The following is an 18909-nucleotide window of genomic DNA, read 5'->3' as shown; positions in this document are numbered from 1 at the left end:
AGCCAGAGCTCTCTCGACTGCTCAGCATTCATCAAGTTGCGGCCTGGGCTCAAACAAATTCTTACAGTTTAGCATTGTGTGAAGATGAGCTGTTGTCGACTGATACGTTTGATAAATGCGATTTTATATGTGAGCACTAATAGTTCTGTTGTCTGGTTAAATGCAGCTGAATGTAAACCTTAAAAAAAAAAAAAAAATCTTTCTTTCTTTTTTTTTGTTAATAGTATGCCCTGTACACTGTGCTGGATGCGCCCTATGACTTCTCCATCGTAAGTACAGCTACTTGGTGATATCAAACAGAAATCTGTGGATGCTGTTTAGTGATATTGTGTTTATTACTCTGCATTTTTCAGAAAGACATGCCAAACTTGAGAAACTGGTGGTGCGTCATGTTAATGGAGAATCTGGAACTTGGCAGGTGAGAACAAAAGTGTTGGGATCCAGAGGTTTGCCCTCCAGAGGGCAACGTGGATCCCTTCCTGTGGGCTTCTGTTACTGTTGGGATCCAGGGGTTTGCCCTCCAGAGGGCGACGTGGGTCCCTTTCTGTGGGTTTCTGTTTTACCTGTTGGGATCCAGAGGCTTGCCCACCAGAGGGCGCCGTGGATCCTCTCCTGGGAGCTGGTGCTCAGCGCTCAGCTGATTCCCATCAGCTCATGATTAAGCTCTCCCCATATAAGCTGGGTGAGAGTTTCCCTCTGAGGCGTATTGTTGTCCTTTTCTTGGTTAAGCAAGCCCTGCCTGTCTGAACCTGTAAGTCTGAACCTGTTGTCCTGTACCAGAACCTAACCTGCTCTGTTCTCTCTGCCTCCCAGGAGGAAACCTGTGTATTTTATAATAAACATTGGACTTTATCCTGCCTCTTTGTCCGTGAGTTCTGCACCTGGGCTAGAAATCCTGCCCGATCATGACAAAAAGCTCTTCTTGGTTAGATGGAATCACCCCTTTGATTCTATTGTTTATCATCTTTTACCTCCCCACCACCTCTTATTTAATTCCCAGTTATGGAAAAATGTTTGCCCATTGGACGGAGTCCTCCAAGGCCCTCTTACGAGGTGACGTGTCTCCAGTTTTTAGACTGAAGAAGACACTGGATGACATCACCAAGGTTGGTAATGTGTGTGTGTGTGTGTGGTAAATTATAATCCAATCAGGCTGATTATGTCAATTTTCAACAAACTGATTTTTCTACCTTCTGCCAGAGAGGATCCCAGAGCTAGTGAAATCACGATGCCTCACCCCTTGCTCACACTGGCTCCGGTGCGGTTACCGAGCCGACAGAGACCGCAACTCCCGCACACCCCCTCTCACACCGCCCTTTTGACTACGGTGCGGTGCGGCTCTGCGGCTCCGGCAACAGGTCCGGAGATTTAACAGAAGTTCACTTGAGTTCACGTAACTTCACGCGATAACACGCCCAAATAAAGGATTTTTGCGAGAGCTTGTTGCGGAGGGCTCCGGCACGCCGCAAGGATAGCTTTCTTGCGGAATTTTCTGCAGCGCCGGAGTGTCTCGGTAACCGCAGCCGGACAGCTCAGCAGCCGGTGAGAGAGGTTTACGTCTTTTTAATGACTTGGAATCACTGCGGCGCCGCACCCACCGCACCGCAACGGTAAGACCGAAGTCGGTGTGAGCATGGGGTCAACAGTGATCCATTTTGACTGCAAGGCCAAGCCATAGTGTCTATGGGTCTGCAGCCTTAGCCACTTTTGCAGTCAGACCAGCTAAATAAAACGTGCTGAGAGCCACAAGTGTCACCTAGTCTTTTCACAAATTACATTATATAAGTACATAAGGAAGGTGACTTTAATACCTATATTTTCCAACCTATTAACTAGAAAGATTGAAACAAGTATTGCTTTAGTATATATATATATATATATATATATATATATATATATATATATATATATATATATATATATATATATATATATATATATATATATATATGTATATATATATATACATACATACACACATGTAAAATTCAGTGTCAAGGCACAGTCGGGGAAAATAGTGGAACATCTTTACAAAGTTTTAGAAATGATATCAAAGATCTGTACAGGTTTTATTTGCTTAGCATCTAACATAACTAATATGAAGAAATGCAGTAAACTAAGCCTAAAAATAAGGCTTGGACAAAAACTAAATGCAGTGGAACTGTAGGCTATGACCTTGGCTTTCAGTCCCTAATCATAGAAAAAAATTATGAAATCCTATTTAGTCATATTTTATTTCCTTTTATTTTACAGTTTTTATATTTTCAAATGTTTTTATTTGTCAAGACAATTCATTTGCAGATTTTGTATTTTCACAAGTTTTGTGTTTCATTTTTGTTTTTCAGATTGAGTTTAATCAATTGCATTCTTTTAAAATCGCTACGTATTCACAGATCATTCTATTTTAAGCCCGCTTAAAAAAGTGCTCACTCTTGACGAAAACGATGACCAATAAATAAGTTGTTGTAATATATTACATATATTTTTTGGATTAAAGGTTTTTTTTTGGATTCATTTCTGGATGACTTTTTTTTTTTTTTTTTTTTTATTCCAATCTAAACAATGTGCTTTTTTTAAAGAACAATAATGACACAATTTTTACTCTATTCCAGGTGTGTTGACTGACTAACTTTTTAGTTGTTAGCATTTTAACTGTAAACTGCAAATAAAAATACAGCAATTAATTATTCACATAAATACGGGAAAAAAGGAGAAGGGAAAATTATGTCTCTGCAAGTCATCTAGGAATCTTCTATGTCGTTACAGTTAATAATAATAATAATAATGATAATAATAATAAAAATAACAAAAATAGTATAACAATACGCCTGTTATTATCAGAGTAAGATATTGAGGCAGCCCAGGACAGAAGTGGCCCTCCTCACTAGCTTATTCAGTCTCTTTCTGTCCCGCTCTGAGCTGCCAGGGGCCCAGCAGACAACAGCGTAGAGGAGGGCTGAGGCCACCACAGAGTCATAAAAGGTTTTAAGGAGGCGCCTGCTGACTCCAAAGGCCCTCGGCCCTTTTTATACAGAGTGTCGGTGTTATGAGTCCAGTCCAGTTTATTATTGACGTAAACACCCAGGTATTTGAAACTCTCCACAGTTTACATTACAGTGAACCCTCGCTATAACGTGGTTCACTTTTCACGGTCTCGCTGCTTCACGGATTTGCATCATGCATTGTTAAACTTTATTGTCAAACATAATCGATGGTGGCATGTCGGTTTATAAGGATCTTTTGGCCCAGAAGAAAAAAGAGCGACAGCAACTACCGATAACTATGTTTTTCTCTCAAAAACACACCTGCACCGCAGGCTTTAGAAGAAAAGAACGCCACAGAGCAGAGTCAGGATGCAGCGGCTCCGTCAGAACAGCAGTGAAATACTGTACTGTACACGTCAGTCACTATTTGTCCCACTGTACTTTGTATTTTTTTTTCATAATAATTTTTCATTTTCTCTCGTTCCAATCCGTCACGGCGGGCGGTGCTGATCCCCGCAATATCAACTCTTCATTTCGCATTGATGATTAAAATTATTACTCATTTATATATAACTATATTATTTTACAGTACAGTACAGTAGTTAACAATGTTTATACCGTACTTTTATTTGTTAAACAAATGCTTGAGCCTGTAAAAACTTTTTGTTCCTTGATTTCAATGTTGTATGGAGTATTTCATTGTATGATAACTGTAAAAAAAAAATAACGGTTTATACTTCACGGATTTCACCTATCCCGGGTTCTTTTTGGAACGTAACCCCCGCGACAAACTAGGGTTCACTGTATTTAAAATGGGAATACTCCGGATTAGCTCACTGACTTTTGGGTCGCTCACAGCCATCTCTGACAACAGCTTAGAAACGCCACTATTCATCGGGGCAGCAAGCAACATTCTTGCATAATGTGCCCAAAAAGCCTGGGGGTTGGGCCTTTCATGCTTGTTGTATCAGGCATCATAGCGTCCTTTTCCAGATCAAACTGAGAATTTTACCAGCTAGATAATAATAATAATAATAATGATAATAATAATAAAAATAGCAAAAATAGTATAACAATACGCCTATTATAATCAGAGTAAGATATTGAGGCTGTAGAATGATAATCCCTATGGTCTAATGTAATTCCTTGGAAAGGTGGAACGTGCATCAGCTGATCTAAATAAAAGAAAGATGCCAGAAAGTCAAACAGCATAATAGCCTAGTATCCGTAAAATATATAAACAAGTTAAATAAGTTATTGTACAATTTTTTATATCATAGGCCATCAAGTGATTAAAAAAAAATAGAAAAACATTTAAGGCAAGATTAATAAACTCGGCCACAGCTGGGACCAAACCCTCAACCTTTTGAACTGCAGACCATTCACCCTACCCTCTTCGCCAAAGCTGGGGAACAATAGTCTGCTCAGCTCACAACACTTGACACCCCTCCCAGTCTGCTCATTGACCTATCTAATCCTGACTCATGGGACGCCGAAATGGACTCAGACTGCCACCTAGTGGCTATAGTAGTCACATGTTTTTCACGCAATTCATGAAACACGGGGAGCGTGAGTGAAGTGCCCATTTGCAACCAGCACCCACTGTAACTTGAACCTTGCCATCAGATCAGCAAAGCAGAACCACAGCCAGAAGATCCAGGATGTTTTCCACGATGCCAGCAATAACAGGAGAATGTGGCAAGGCATACAGGCGATTACATGACTACAACACACCCTCCCCTTCATTTTGTAAGTCAGCAAACACTGACTTACTAAATGAACTGAACAACTTCTTTCGAAGGCAGTGAAAGCCGTTCAACACCAGGGGGAGGAGGCACTCTGCCTTGACATAGCTGAATTGTAGAAGACTCTGAGGAGAGTCAACAAAAGAAAGGAACCAGGCCCCGGGCCCTCATCTCCAGGTTATTCCAGTTCACCTACCGACAGAACCGCTCCACTGAGGACGCCATCTCTGCTGCTCTCCACCTGAGCCTGGCACACCTGGAGGAGAAGAACACCCAGGTGCGGATGCTGTTCCTGGTCTTCAGTTCAGCTTTCAACACCATCATCCCACCCCATCTGATGAGCAAACTGGAACAGCTGGGCTTCAATACACCCCTCTGCTATTGGCTGCTACACTTCCTCACCAACAGACCTCAGTCAGACCGGGTCGGATGGAACACCTCTGATGTCATCAGTCTAAGTACAGGCTCCCCTCAGGGCATCCTGAGCCCCCTGCTGTTCACCCTGATGACACATGACTGCGTCCCCAGGTTCACCACCAATCACATGGTGAAGTTTGCAGACGACACCACGGTGGTGGGCCTCATCAGAGACGACAACGAACTGGACTACAGAGAGGATGTGGAGCAGCTGGTGGTGCAGAGATAACAGCCTGATCCTGAACGTGAAGAAGATGAAGGAGATCATGGTGGACTTCAGGAAGAACCGTCCTAACCACGCTCCACTGCTCATCAACAGCTCAGCTGTAGAGGTGGTCAGCAGCACCAAATTCCTGGGGGTGCACATCACAGACACCCTCACTTGGAGTAAAAACACCACCTCTTTTTCAAAAGGGCACAGAAGCTGCTGCCATTATGTCTATGGCATGCTGCAGCTTTCTCACTGTGTGGTGTGGGGGCTGCAGCGCCTCAGACTGGAAGAAGGTGAGAAGAGTAGTAAGAACAGCAAAGAGGATCATGGGGGCTCCTCTTCTCTCCATTAAAGACATTTCATCCCAGCGCTACGTGTCCAGAGCCCGTGAAATCATCAATCACCTCTCACCCCACCCCACCATGGACTGTTCTCCCTGCTGCCCCCTGGGAAGAGGCTTCACAGCATTCAATGCAGGATCAGCAGATTGTGCAACAGCTTCTTCCCCACTGCCATCAGACTGCTGAATGTTGAACAAAATCTAAATCCTGTCGCAGACTCTGCATCACACTGATGACACCAAACCAAAACTTATATTTGCACCATATATATTAAGCTCTGAACTTCCATATCAATGTGTTTTGCACCATGTTTTTCTCCCACACTGTTTAAATTTGATCACTGCAGCACCTTAAGAAATGGAAATTCATGAAAGCTGTACAAAACAAAATTCTGTTTTGTATACACTCTGTGTGTACAAATTACACCAAAAGTTGTCATATTTAATTCAATTCAATTCAGTTTACTTATATAGTGCCGATTTACAACACATGTCACCTCATGGCACTTTACAGTTCAACCAGATCATGCAGTCAGATTGATTCAAAGATTTCTATCTAAGGAAAACCAGTTGATTGCATTGACTCATTGACTCTTCAGCAATCCCTCACGCTAAGCATGCTTGTAGTGACAGTGGAGAGGAAAAACTCCCCTTTAACAGGAAGAAACCTCCAGCAGAACCAGCCTCAGTGTGAGCGGCCATCTGCTGAGGCCGACTGGGGTTCAAGGGGACAGAAGCAGAGATACAAAAAGCAAAAGTTACAAGTCGTAAATAAATAAAAGTTAAAGCAGAATACAAATGCCCTTTCTTTATTCATGTAAAATAAATCGGATCTTTCCCAAGCATTTCGGAAAAATATTATATTGACACTTAGACAAAAGAATACTCCACACGATGTGTTTACATAAACCTAACACTTAAATAGAAAATAAATACTGAACCTTTACTTCAAGGACATGTGGGTTATGCAACAGGACAGTAATCTGCTTCTGAATGGTGGTGGAAGATGGCAGCTAAGCGGCTCGACCAGCATCATGGCAGGCAATACATGTTCTCATTAAACCTGGCTGTGGAAATAGCTTTTTTCCATTAAGTAATTTATATATTTTTTGTGAGATTAAATTTGTGTAAGACTAAAATTAATTTAATCGTCTGAAATACTTACATTTGGCAAAAAAACTAAAGAAGCTTAAGAAACTTCTTTAGGGTGGTTTGCTGGGGGATGGGCCTTTTTTCTTCTGCTCCTTTGTATTTGCAACCTACCATTTATTGTTAAAGAGCACTGAAAACAGCCAGAGAAATCTGGCAATGTTCAGAGGTAGAATGGCCTTGCTAATGCCATTGTTGTCTCGTGCTGGGCTTGATGCTAAATGTAGGGTAATATTGTTTTTGTTGTTGAACCTACTACCCCCTGTTCCCTCCCTCCCTTTCTTTGGATCTTGTTTTATCCGTGTCACATAACAACCATAAACCTTGCACACACTTGATGAAAATTGGTTATGATTCTTATTTTATTGTTTGCTTGTTACTTGCCTATGGTATTATCTTTATTCTGTTTTTTCCACACAACCTTCTTTTTGCTTTCCCTTTATGGTCTACAAACAGAAATAAGTTCAGGGCAACTCGTCTTGGAGTAAAAAATCAAAAGTCATGCTGACGCAAACCGTCTATTTTTCTTTCCATCAATTTTCAGGTTGTTTATATTTATTTAATTTGCTGACCAATGGCTAAATTCTATATTTATCCACTACCTACCATATTTATCAATTTAGGAAGTGGAGCATCTCTCTTTTGATATTTATAATATATGGTATATCACATTTAGAAATATGTTGTTTTCTAGCAAATTATTTCTAAGCCAGAGAAAGAGAGAGTACAACAGCACTGTAACCACAAGAACAAATACAAAGAGAAAACAGCTATCTACACTTTTATGAGAACATCTTTGTTGTCAGCATTCTGTTGTTTAATGCTTTCAAAAACAGAACAGGATTATAAATAATAATAATAATGTAAATTATATTTGTCACCATTAAGACCCAAAAATGGAGAGAGCATGGGACATTGGTAAACCTTGCCAAAATTACTACAAGAGTCCATTACTTACTCATCCAGGAGGTCATACAAGAACAAGTTCCTGAGACTTTATAGTCTACCTCATGCTATCACACATATTTGAGAGTATAAAGTACTGCTGAACCCCCATACCTAAGATCTTCATGGAACATCATGTAATATTTACTGTTTCAAAAATAAAAATGAAACTAAATGGGAGGGTGAGTTTACCATTACGTTTAACACAAAGTTTATGCAGCATCTAAGCAAACATCTCAGAGGTTGATTGGCTGATCTAGGACTTCTAAACGGAGATCTGAAGGAGCTGCTGCAATTATTAGATCCACAACTTCTGACCATAGCTATTAGTCTGTGAACTTATTTTCCTACAGACTTGGGTTATAAAGTTAGGGAATGATCTGTAGCAGAAGAGCCTAACTTGTAGTTCATGCTCACAAAACTTCCAATAGGTTTCAAATCAAGCATTTATTTTTAGAAGAATGGGCCAAAATCCCTCAGCACAAAGGGCTCGAAGAGAATAGCAAAAGTAATAATTACAATCGTGGAGCAAAATCTTACTTAACATAGGGTTAAGTTTGATTAAAACGCTTTATTACCTTGCTAAACAACATTGTCTATAAAAGATATTTCCTCTTGTCTTAAGTAAAATTATTAGATAATCATATTGAAATGTTTGACAGTCAAAAATATAATTTTTTTCCTCAAGCATAAATAAGGCATCCTAAAGATACAAAGCAGCTTTTAACACTTCACCAAAATCCAAAGTTTGTAAATTAAAGAGAATATAAAGTCCAAGTCTACTCAGTCCAGGTGTAAGGTGTGTATCTCCATCCCTTCCATCTGTTAACAATATACAATTTAGTATTAAACCACATGTACACACAAAGAGAAATAAATTCTTACCAATTGACCCCACACATTTGTTAGGTTATGCCCCTGGTGTCCTTGCAGACACACATATATTATCCTCTTACACAGGAAGGTTTGGTCAGGATGTAAAAACTGCTATGGGAAAAAAATAGAAGGCCATAAAGTGTTGGAGGTGGGAGGGTGAGGGTAAAGCTGGGGCCTTTAAAAAAGAGGGTTGACTCATCAATTCTAATAGTGACAGAGTGATCCTCGGACAAAAAGCCAATCAGAGAACAGACTTAACCAGCTTCACAATGCCACATACTGACTGGTATAGAACCGCATGAATAGAATTTTATTGCCTGCTGACAAACCTCTGCCACCGCTTATACTTGATAAATACCCTGATATGTTTTCCAGATTGCTATACATATCAGCATCCAACTCTAAAGAAGAAGACACCCAACCTCACTAATTCTTTATTTAACTGCAGAAGTACAAAATACAAAGGTTTATTTATTTTCCTCTTAACTATGGAGTTAGATTTGTTTCTTTATTATAAAAAAAAAAAAAAAAAAATTCTTTCAATTAAAGAACCCTTTTGAATCAAATAAAAAAGTGGGTGAACCCAAAAAGATAATTGAAACCCCCAAGAACACATTTGAACACTGTTTTCACTGTGACTGAAATTTTTCAATTGAGTTTGTTGATGGAATTGAGGTGTTTTTTGTTTGTAGCAGCTTTTTAATTGAAGTAATGTTTTTGTCCAGACCTTATAATGAGAAGGACATTAGTGTCTTTAAAAGTCAATCAAAAAGAAGTTGCATCAAACAAAACAAGAAAAAAAAAAAAAAAGACCTGTCATGTTTGGTTTAAGGTTTCTAATCCACATGCAGAACACTCAGAGGCAGGAGAAAAGTTCAAAGATTTATTGATGAGTTTTAACACAATAAATGAACAGGTCCAGAGGGAAACTCGTTTGGTCACGAGTGGGTTCTGAAAAGCACACAGAATAATCAGATCCAGGACTGGTCACGAGTGGGTTTACTGCATAGGGGGACAGAGGAGTTAGTGGGGGTCCAGGTATTTTGCAGGATGAGAGTGTGCAGGGCTGTACCTGTTCTGGAGTTGAGCAGAGGGGGGGGAACCTTGAGGGTCCAGAGGCCGTCGGCAGGCTGAGGGCTAGGCGGAGGCAGAGCTTAATTTGAGTGCTGGCAGATCACAGATTTGAGTTTCTTCCCAGAGTCTTCTGAGAACGGACAGGCAGATCACCGGCAGAGAAACTCTTCAGGGTTTCAGGCAGGTTCAATCTAGGAAGCAGAGAGGAGAAAACAGATCAGGTTCAGGTTTTCAGGGAGTCAGAGGTTCAGACAGGCTGGTTGGCTCAGGCTTGCTAACCGTTACTGCCAAACACTCTGGCACTGGAGAGAAGTCCTCAGCCTCCTTAAATACGGATCTCCTGATGAGCAGATGAGCAACAGGTGGTGCAATCAGCTCCGGCTCCAGGAGATCTCGTACACTCTCTGGTGGAGAAAGTGGACAGACCTCTGGATCCCAACACTTTCAATGAAAAGAAAATGGCTTTCAATCAGAAAAAAAAGTTTTTGAACGTAACAATATATCTGAGATCTAAACAACTGTATTTGAACACTTTTTTTAAATTGAAACAGCTTTCCTCAATTGAAGTAATCATTTTTGTGTTTGGGCCATGTATGGTTAGGACATTTGTGTCTTAATCATTCAGTTAAAGAAAGCTGCTTCAATCAAAAAGTATTTTCAGAACAAAGAAAGAAGTTCAAGTTGGTGGTACGTAAGTTTATTATGGCGTTTAAACCCTGCCAACCCACCCGAGCACTCAAGAACACATCTGCTCTCACCTGCAAACTCCTCTGTGCTTGCCTGCAGTTTGCACTGCTGTGGTAAACTTGTTAGCACCATGTCATATATCTATGCTCTCCACACATGATTAAGTTAAGTCCACTGACCTCTGCGATCATCCAGCAGAAAGGAGGATGAGGAGGATGGCGAAGTAGATGAAGAGGATGAAGCAGAAGAAGAACTGCATGTCTTAGGTAACGTTCAGTAGAATATACACCAGAGTTCATTACATTATATTCCATCTGCTTAGCTTAACATCAACAGCCATCAGTGAAGGCCTGTGGCAGACATGGTCAATGTGGAGTCAACAAGTCATCTCCAATTCATGTATTTGTTCTACCCTGCCACTGAAGCAGGTGAGTCCAATCTTCACCCGGAATTAACCTGTGCAGATTGGACTGACCTGGTTAATTGGCTGGGTAGATTAAATACATGACATGGAGATGACTTGTTGACTCCACATTGCCCATGTCTGGTCTGTGGTTTTAGTTCAGTTCCTCTCTTGGCAAAATAATAGTATGACACAGTAAGACGAGAACAAAGAATGCAGATTTTGTCTTTAAAAATAAATTCACTTTCAGGGCAGAAAAAAACAACCACTTAATAATGATCTCATCTATGTTGTCTTGTTGTCCTGAATTATCTTTCAGGGTTTACATGTATTTCACTTTACTGCATGTAGCATTCGGTGTCTCATTCTACACTGAGTGAAACTGGAAAACAGTGGCAGACTATAATGGGGAGAAAGAGGATAAAAGGATTGCTGTCCCTGAATCTGAGTGCCCTTTGAGGCCAGGGGACCTCAAGGAATTTGATTGAGCATTTCAGGAAACTGACCCTGACACCCCAGTTAAGGAGCTCTATCGTCTTTGATTAAAGGATGCAGCTATGGCACTATGGAAGCGTTACAGAGGTCCCAATCGCTATCCCAAAAAAAAAAACAACCACTTAAAAGGAAACATTGGACCACTGATCAGAAGACCTGCTCTCTTGCCCTTTACCAAGGATAATATGCCTAATGTTGTCTTTGATTCTGATTTTTTTTCTTCCATATAAGCTGTAAATTAAATAAATAATTAATATTTATTTTGTATCATGATAATAAAGACATTTTCAATATGGCCTAAACCTGATCTGAAATTATCTTTGATGCACTGACTTAGACTAGTAGCATAAAAAACAAATATGGGGAATTGTTAGGAATCCAGTTTGTGTGGCCTGTTTGTGTGTTTTCCTTTTCCACCACCAGGAGGTGCCCTGTCTTCGCTGTCCCTCCTGGCACACCTGCAGCTCATTGGATCATTATCTGGAAGAATATTTGAGCAGTGGGCTTACATTACCTTGAGGCCAGAGTGTTTGCCAGTTTTGGGTACTCTAACCAAGCTGAGTTTAACTGGGTCTAATCTAGCTTTGTTTCTCTGAGTCTAACAAGCTTTTTGTCTTTGTTCCCCAGCAGGAAGATTTCCTGTGTTACTGGATACCTGAAAATTCTACCCCCTGAATGGAAAAACCGAGTTACACTGAGCAGGGGAAGACCTCCACATGTTCCTTTCAAGTACCCATTGGAAATCCGAGTGACAGTCCGCTCCATTACTCCTCCGGGTCCAATGCTTGTCTACCTGTCCGCCCTCCAACGTGTGCACTATTCTCTAGATTAACCACACAGACTGGATTCATGGACTAACAAGGCCCCCCTCAAACGTGAGTCCCATACTTGCATAATCTAAGCACCTCCAAGATTCCCACGTTCCCTGAACTCACCTCTGAACTTCCCTTCTCACTTCCAGTTCCGGGTTACCAGCTCACTGAGTTCCGGATCCATATCCTGAATTACTCCCTCAATAAACCTGTTAAACTTTTTCCGTGCTCCCTGAGTGGTTCTCTGCATGTGGGTCAGATTCATAAAACAGATCATGACAAGAATATTCTCTTTTAAACATGCTTATGTAACCAGGGAGAGATGTCTGCTTTTTACATGAAGAATTCTACAATACAGTTCTACTGCTGGATTGAAGAGCCTTTCTGTTAATGGCTCAAGACATTACTTGCGAATTTTGATAAACTTTTTTGTGGTTCCTAGTCAACTTTCCATACATTGGATTTATTGTGACAGTCAGTAAAATCGGCCCTTTCAGCAGAGACCTTTGCGTTTTCTGGACAACAGCCAAGAAAAAAGTACTCTTCATAATTGTGGTTGTGTAATGCACCTAACAGAAATGAAAGCTTCTCTCAATGTTAGTTATTCTAATGACTGTGCAATTTATTCAGCCATCCCGGTCACTGCAACCAGGCTTTAATACCAGGTAACAAGACTTTCACTCAGAATTTTCTGAAAATGTTTCAAACCCATCCAGGAGAGTTTGTCTGATCTTTTAGCTTACAATGATGGCAATGATGCCTGGTTTTGAAGGCTTGTGTTAAGTATTAGAGCATTATAAACTCACCGGCCACTTTATTAGGTACACCTGTCCAACTGCTCGTTAACATTAATTTCTAAGCAGCCAATCACATGGCGGCAACTCGGTGTATTTAGGCATGTAGACATGGTCAAGACAATCTCCTGCAGTTCAAACCGAGCATCAGTATGGGGAAGAAAGGTGATTTCAGTGACTTTGAACGTGGCATGATTGTTGGTGCCAGAAGGGCTGGTCTGAGTATTTCAGAAACCGCTGATCTACTGGGATTTTCCCGCACAACCATCTGTAGGGTTTACAGAGAATGGTCCGAAAAAGAAAAAACATCCAGTGAGCGGCAGTTCTCTGGGCAGAAATGCCTTGTTGATGCCAGAGGTCAGAGGAGAATGGCCAGACTGGTTCGAGCTGATAGAAGGGCAACAGTGACTCAAATAACCCCCCTTTAGAACCAAGGTGGGCAGAAGAGCATCTCTGAACGCACAGTACGTCGAACTTTGAGGCAGATGGGCTACAGCAGCAGAAGACCACACTGGGTGCCACTCCTTTCAGCTAAGAACAGGAAACTGAGGCTACAATTTGCACAAGCTCATCGAAATTGGACAATAGAAGATTGGAAAAACGTTGCCTGGTCTGATGAGTCTCGATTTCTACTGCGGCATTCGGATGGTAGGGTCAGAATTTGGCGTCTACAACATGAAAGCATGGATCCATCCTGCCTTGTATCAATGCTTCAGGCTGGTGGTGGTGGTGTAATGGTGTGGGGAATATTTTCTTGGCACCCTTTGGGCCCCTTGGTACCAATTGAGCATCGTTGCAACGCCACAGCCTACCTGAGTATTGTTGCTGACCATGTCCATCCCTTTATGACCACAATGTACCCAACTTCTGATGGCTACTTTCAGCAGGATAATGCGCCATGTCACAAAGCTGGAATCATCTCAGACTGGTTTCTTGAACATGACAATGAGTTCACTGTACTCAAATGGCCTCCACAGTCACCAGATCTCAATCCAATAGAGCATCTTTGGGATGTGGTGGAACGGGAGATTCGCATCATGGATGTGCAGCCGACAAATCTGCGGCAACTGTGTGATGCCATCATGTCAATATGGACCAAACTCCCTGAGGAATGCTTCCAGCACCTTGTTGAATCTATGCCACGAAGAATTGAGGCAGTTCTGAAGGCAAAAGGGGGTCCAACCCGTTACTAGCATGGGGTACCTAATAAAGTGGTCGGTGAGTGTATATTCTAATGTTATAATATATGGAAGGATGATTCCCATCAGCTCTAAGCTGTAACTGTCAGGGTTCCGTGTTTCTGTGCTCTGCTTACTCCATTCCACAGGTGGTCGTTGCTGACAGGTGGGCCTTGACTGCTCGGCTGAGCTTAAGAGGAGTGTTCAGTCTGCTGAAGGACACCACAGTGTTAAACTGTTGTGGTACGCCTAGGCCTCTGTCCAGTCGACAGATCTCTGAAACATGATGTTTTGGATTCCTGATTCTAACCTACACTATATTGCCAAAAGTATTTGCTCACCTGCCTTGACTCACATATGAGCTTAAGTGACATCCCGTTCCTAATCCATAGGGTTCAATATGACGTCGGTCCACCCTTTGCAGCTAGAACAGCTTCAACTCTTCTGGGAAGGCTGTCCACAAGGTTTAGGAGTGTGTTTATGGGAATTTTTGACCATTCTTCCAGAAGCGCATTTGTGAGGTCGCACACTGATGTTGGACGAGAAGGCCTGGCTCTCAGTCTCCGCTCTAATTCATCCCAAAGGTGTTCTATCGGGTTGAGGTCAGGACTCTGTGCAGGCCAGTCAAGTTCATCCACACCAGACTCTGTCATCCATGTCTTTATGGACCTTGCTTTGTGCACTGGTGCACAGTCATGTTGGAAGAGGAAGGGGCCAGCTCCAAACTGTTCCCACAAAGTTGGGAGCATGGAATTGTCCAAAATGTCTTGGTATGCTGAAGCATTCAGAGTTCCTTTCACTGGAACTAAGGGGCCAAGCCCAGCTCCTGAAAAACAACCTCACACCATAATCCCCCCTCCACCAAACTTTACACTTGGCACAATGCAGTCAGACAAGTACCGTTCTCCTGGCAACCGCCAAACCCAGACCCGTCCATCAGATTGCCAGATGGAGAAGCGCGATTCGTCACTCCAGAGAACGCGTCTCCACTGCTCTAGAGTCCAGTGGCGGCGTGCTTTACACCACCGCATCCGACGCTTTGCATTGCACTTGGTGATGTATGGCTTGGATGCAGCTGCTCGACCATGGAAACCCATTCCATGAAGCTCTCTGCGCACTGTTCTTGAGCTAATCTGAAGGCCACATGAAGTTTGGAGGTCTGTAGTGATTGACTCTGCAGAAAGTTGGCGACCTCTTCGCACTATGCGCGTCAGCATCCGCTGACCCCGCTCCGTCAGTTTACGTGGCCTACCACTTCGTGGCTGAGTTGCTGTCGTTCCCAAACACTTCCATTTTCTTATAATACAGCTGACAGTTGACTGTGGAATATTTAGGAGCGAGGAAATTTCACGACTGGATTTGTTGCACAGGTGGCATCCTATCACAGTTCCACGCTGGAATTCACTGAGCTCCTGAGAGCGACCCATTCTTTCACAAATGTTTGTAAAAACAGTCTGCATGCCTAGGTGCTTGAATTTATACACCTGTGGCCATGGAAGTGATTGGAACACCTGATTCCAATAATTTGGATGGGTGAGCAAATACTTTTGGCAATATAGTGTATCTCCTGTCTCTCTCAGCTCGTTGAGCTCTGGATTGCTCACCCGCCTGTCTCCGTGCTGTTAGGACTGGCCTCTGAATCCCTGCTGCTGAGATTCTGCTCTGGCGTTCCTCTCAAGCCCCCTCGGTACTACTGAGTCGGACAAGAGACCCTTCCCTGGATTCAAAGTGGTTCCTTCAGCTGCTCCTCAAACCTGCCTCCGCTGCAGTGCTGCTCGGGCCCCCGCCTAAGTCCCACCTGTCACTCAGCCTCCTCTTCCATCGGAAAGCTGAGAGTTACAGAACCCATTCCTCCATTCACCCTCCCTGGATAGGTTATCTGTACCTCTTTCTTCCCGCAGAACTCTGATGTTCCTCGTCTGTGGCTCCTGTCATGAACTGACCTTATTTCTGTGTAGTCAAATAAACATCTTAAACAGCTCCTGTTGTCCCCTTCAACCATGACATTAACTAGTGGCAATTCTATTAAGATAATTAATGGCATGTAAATACACTGTAAAATGTAAAAACATGAACATGAAGTAAAACACATTGTGAAGTTACATTTTCCCATCCAGGTTTAACCCATAAGAGGTGGTTAGAGTAGCTAAATTGTAGTTAAGTAAGAGCAGCAATACAACCACATAAAAAAGAAGGCTATCTATGGTAACTTCTAATAAATGAACCCCACTAATACTGATGCCGAGTTTGCATTTTATGTAAGGTGTTACATCCAAACCATACAGATAATGCACTCTGAGAGAACTGTTAATACATCTTGGCAACAGAACATCCAGTCTTCTATAGTTTTGAGATCTACATTCTGTGCTGGATAATACACATTACTACATTCTATAGTCATTGGGCGCCACCTATTCGTAACAATTATGTTGCACAGGGAAAAATATGATTTATGTTTTTCTTTCATTTAAGTGTTAGTTTTATGCTTTGCATGTTTGGAGGGGAAGATATGATTTGTTTTTCTTTGTATTTTCTTCTTGAGTTTTGCATGTTTTGATGTTTGTTTATATGATTGTGTTTTCTTTTATTTAGACTTTTGAAATTTTCCTGCATGTTGGGTTGTTTTGGTTTGTTTTTCCCTTGTGACAATCCATGCGCACTGGACTGAAGTGGTTGTCTGGGGAGGCGGAGTGCATTAATTGCTCTGCGTAATTGCTGCGCTCAGGTGTGAGCAGGGGCTGATTAAAGCCAACATAAAAGGAGTCTGAATGAAAGGAGGATGGAACGGAAGTTGTGTTCATACTAGGGATGCATGATATATATTTTTGAGCCCTTTATAAAATAATGCGCTAAATGCAGGCATCTGTCTATAACTATAAATACCACAAATGTATTGCGTTTCTCTTGTGTTCTCAACAATAGTAAAGCTTTCAATAAATATATGTTTGAGCTCATTTTTGAAGAATACAAACCCTATTGAAAGCGTTCGGGTTGAGTAGCTCTCACGTCAAACAATGGACCTGTCCTGTTAAAGGTAAAGACTTACCTGCAACAAAGCTGGCCCAAGGTGATTGATCGTTAGTGAGGATTTGAGGCCTTATGCAAAAAGAAAGACTGAGTTGAGCTTACAAGATGGGTGCATCTTCTGGGGGCCTAGGGTATAACTGCACTATCTGGTAATGATCTTCTAAAATTTAACCTTCTTTTTCCTTTTTTGCTACACCATCTACATTCTTGATCACTGCTGCACTTTACAAATGGTAATGTTCATTTCACTGGTGACGTAGACAACTTTATTTTTATTTTGTATACACAGAGTGTACACAAAATGAAATTTCGTTTTTTACAGCTTTTAGACAGTGAAGGAGCAGCAGCTTAGCAGCGAAATTAACATTTTAATTCGTTAAAGTGCAGCAGTGATTGAACGTAAACAGTGGGGGAGAAAAAACATGTTGCAAAAATGTATTGATGTGGAAGTTCAGAGAAGTGCAAAAACAAATATGCAGTAGAAAATTATTTGAGTTGAGTTCATTTTGGTTTGATGTTATCAGTGTGATGCAGTCTCATTGTGTGTGACTTGGTTTAGAGTTTTTTCTCAAAGTTCAGCAGTTGTAAGCTGCTTATTCACTGCTGAAACGCTGTATGTTTTGAAATTTACACAGAGTGTATGTATGTTATAAAACGGGAAAGATGGACCCAGTATTCAAGGTGAGACAGTCAGTAGGTAAGTTCAAAACGTTTATTAAAAACAGAACAGAACAGAAACACGCTGCTGTCGATCTGCGGCTCACGGCTGCTGCAGGAATGGGGCAGGGCTTTGCCCAATCACTGACACTCTGGTTTAAGGAGAAACACAGGTAAGTGACCGTGATCAGCTGAACAGGAGATGATTATCAGAGTGAGTCACCTACCTAGTTTAACAGTTCAGTCCATCCTCTCAATATAGGCATGATCAGCCGATACACGGCCAACCAGTTGTTGCCCTGAGCCGTCCAGAACGTCCCTGATGCAGCAGCTCCAGTGAGCAGGCCAGGACAGTGATTAGGATCAGACTTGAATGGTTCTTGAATCCAGGTGTCCACAGTCCGGTTAGGGGTTCAGATCCACATAGGAACAGACATATTAGGATTCCAGGAATCCATCACAGCGTGAAGGCAGGTTCAGAGCAGCAGCTTAAACTAACTATAGAGATAGCTCAGGATAAGCTAAGCCACTCTAACTATAAGCTTTATCAAAAAGGAAAGTTTTAAGCCTAGCCTTAAAAGTAGACAGGGTGTCTGCCTCACGGACTAAAACTGGTAGTTGGTTCCACAGGAGAGGAGCCTGATAACTAAAAGATCTGCCTCCCATTCTACTTTTAGAAATTCTAGGAACCACAAGTAAACCTGCAGATTGAGAGCGAAGTGCTCTGTTAGGAACATAAGGAACAATCAGATCTCTGATATCAGATGGAGCTTGGCCATTTAAGGCTTTATATGTGAGAAGGAGGATTTTAAATTTTAGAAGAAGAACTCGCCTGAGGAAACTGGCCTGGAAATAAACTCCTCACCGGAACATGAACCATGGAAATAAATCTAAAACTGACAGACAGGACATTAAGAGAAGGCAAACAGGGAACAAACATCAAACAATGATATTGCCATAATAGCTGGACTGGACTGAGTATAAAGCAGAACCTACAGGTGGATGAGATCAGAAATGATTAGGAACTAGGCAGAATAGGCAGGTGAATAGGCAGAATAGGCAGGTGCACCACTGCACCACTTAGGAGCCCCACATATCTAACAGTCAGAGATAAA

The 18909-nt window shown here is 41.8% G+C and overlaps 2 long non-coding RNA genes across 2 annotated transcripts in view; one reads left to right on the top strand and one right to left on the bottom strand.

Annotated features, from left to right (window-relative positions):
* Positions 1-8830, bottom strand: part of LOC119776271 — a 32134-nt gene extending 23304 nt beyond the window's left edge. Inside the window, exon 1 of the long non-coding RNA XR_005279763.1 lies at positions 8677-8830. This is a non-coding gene — a long non-coding RNA (uncharacterized LOC119776271). The remainder of the gene's footprint in view (positions 1-8676) is intronic.
* On the top strand, positions 209-1082 carry LOC119776272. The gene is made up of 3 exons (XR_005279764.1): positions 209-269; positions 354-418; positions 1001-1082. It is a non-coding gene; the product is annotated as an uncharacterized LOC119776272 (long non-coding RNA).
* Positions 8831-18909: the final 10079 nt, after the last annotated feature.

This window comes from Cyprinodon tularosa, unplaced genomic scaffold, assembly GCF_016077235.1.
Source record: "Cyprinodon tularosa strain WSP-4 unplaced genomic scaffold, ASM1607723v1 ctg920, whole genome shotgun sequence".
NCBI lineage: Eukaryota > Metazoa > Chordata > Actinopteri > Cyprinodontiformes > Cyprinodontidae > Cyprinodon > Cyprinodon tularosa.
Note: the sequence above shows the minus strand (reverse complement) of the source record. Positions and strands in the feature narration are given on the sequence as shown.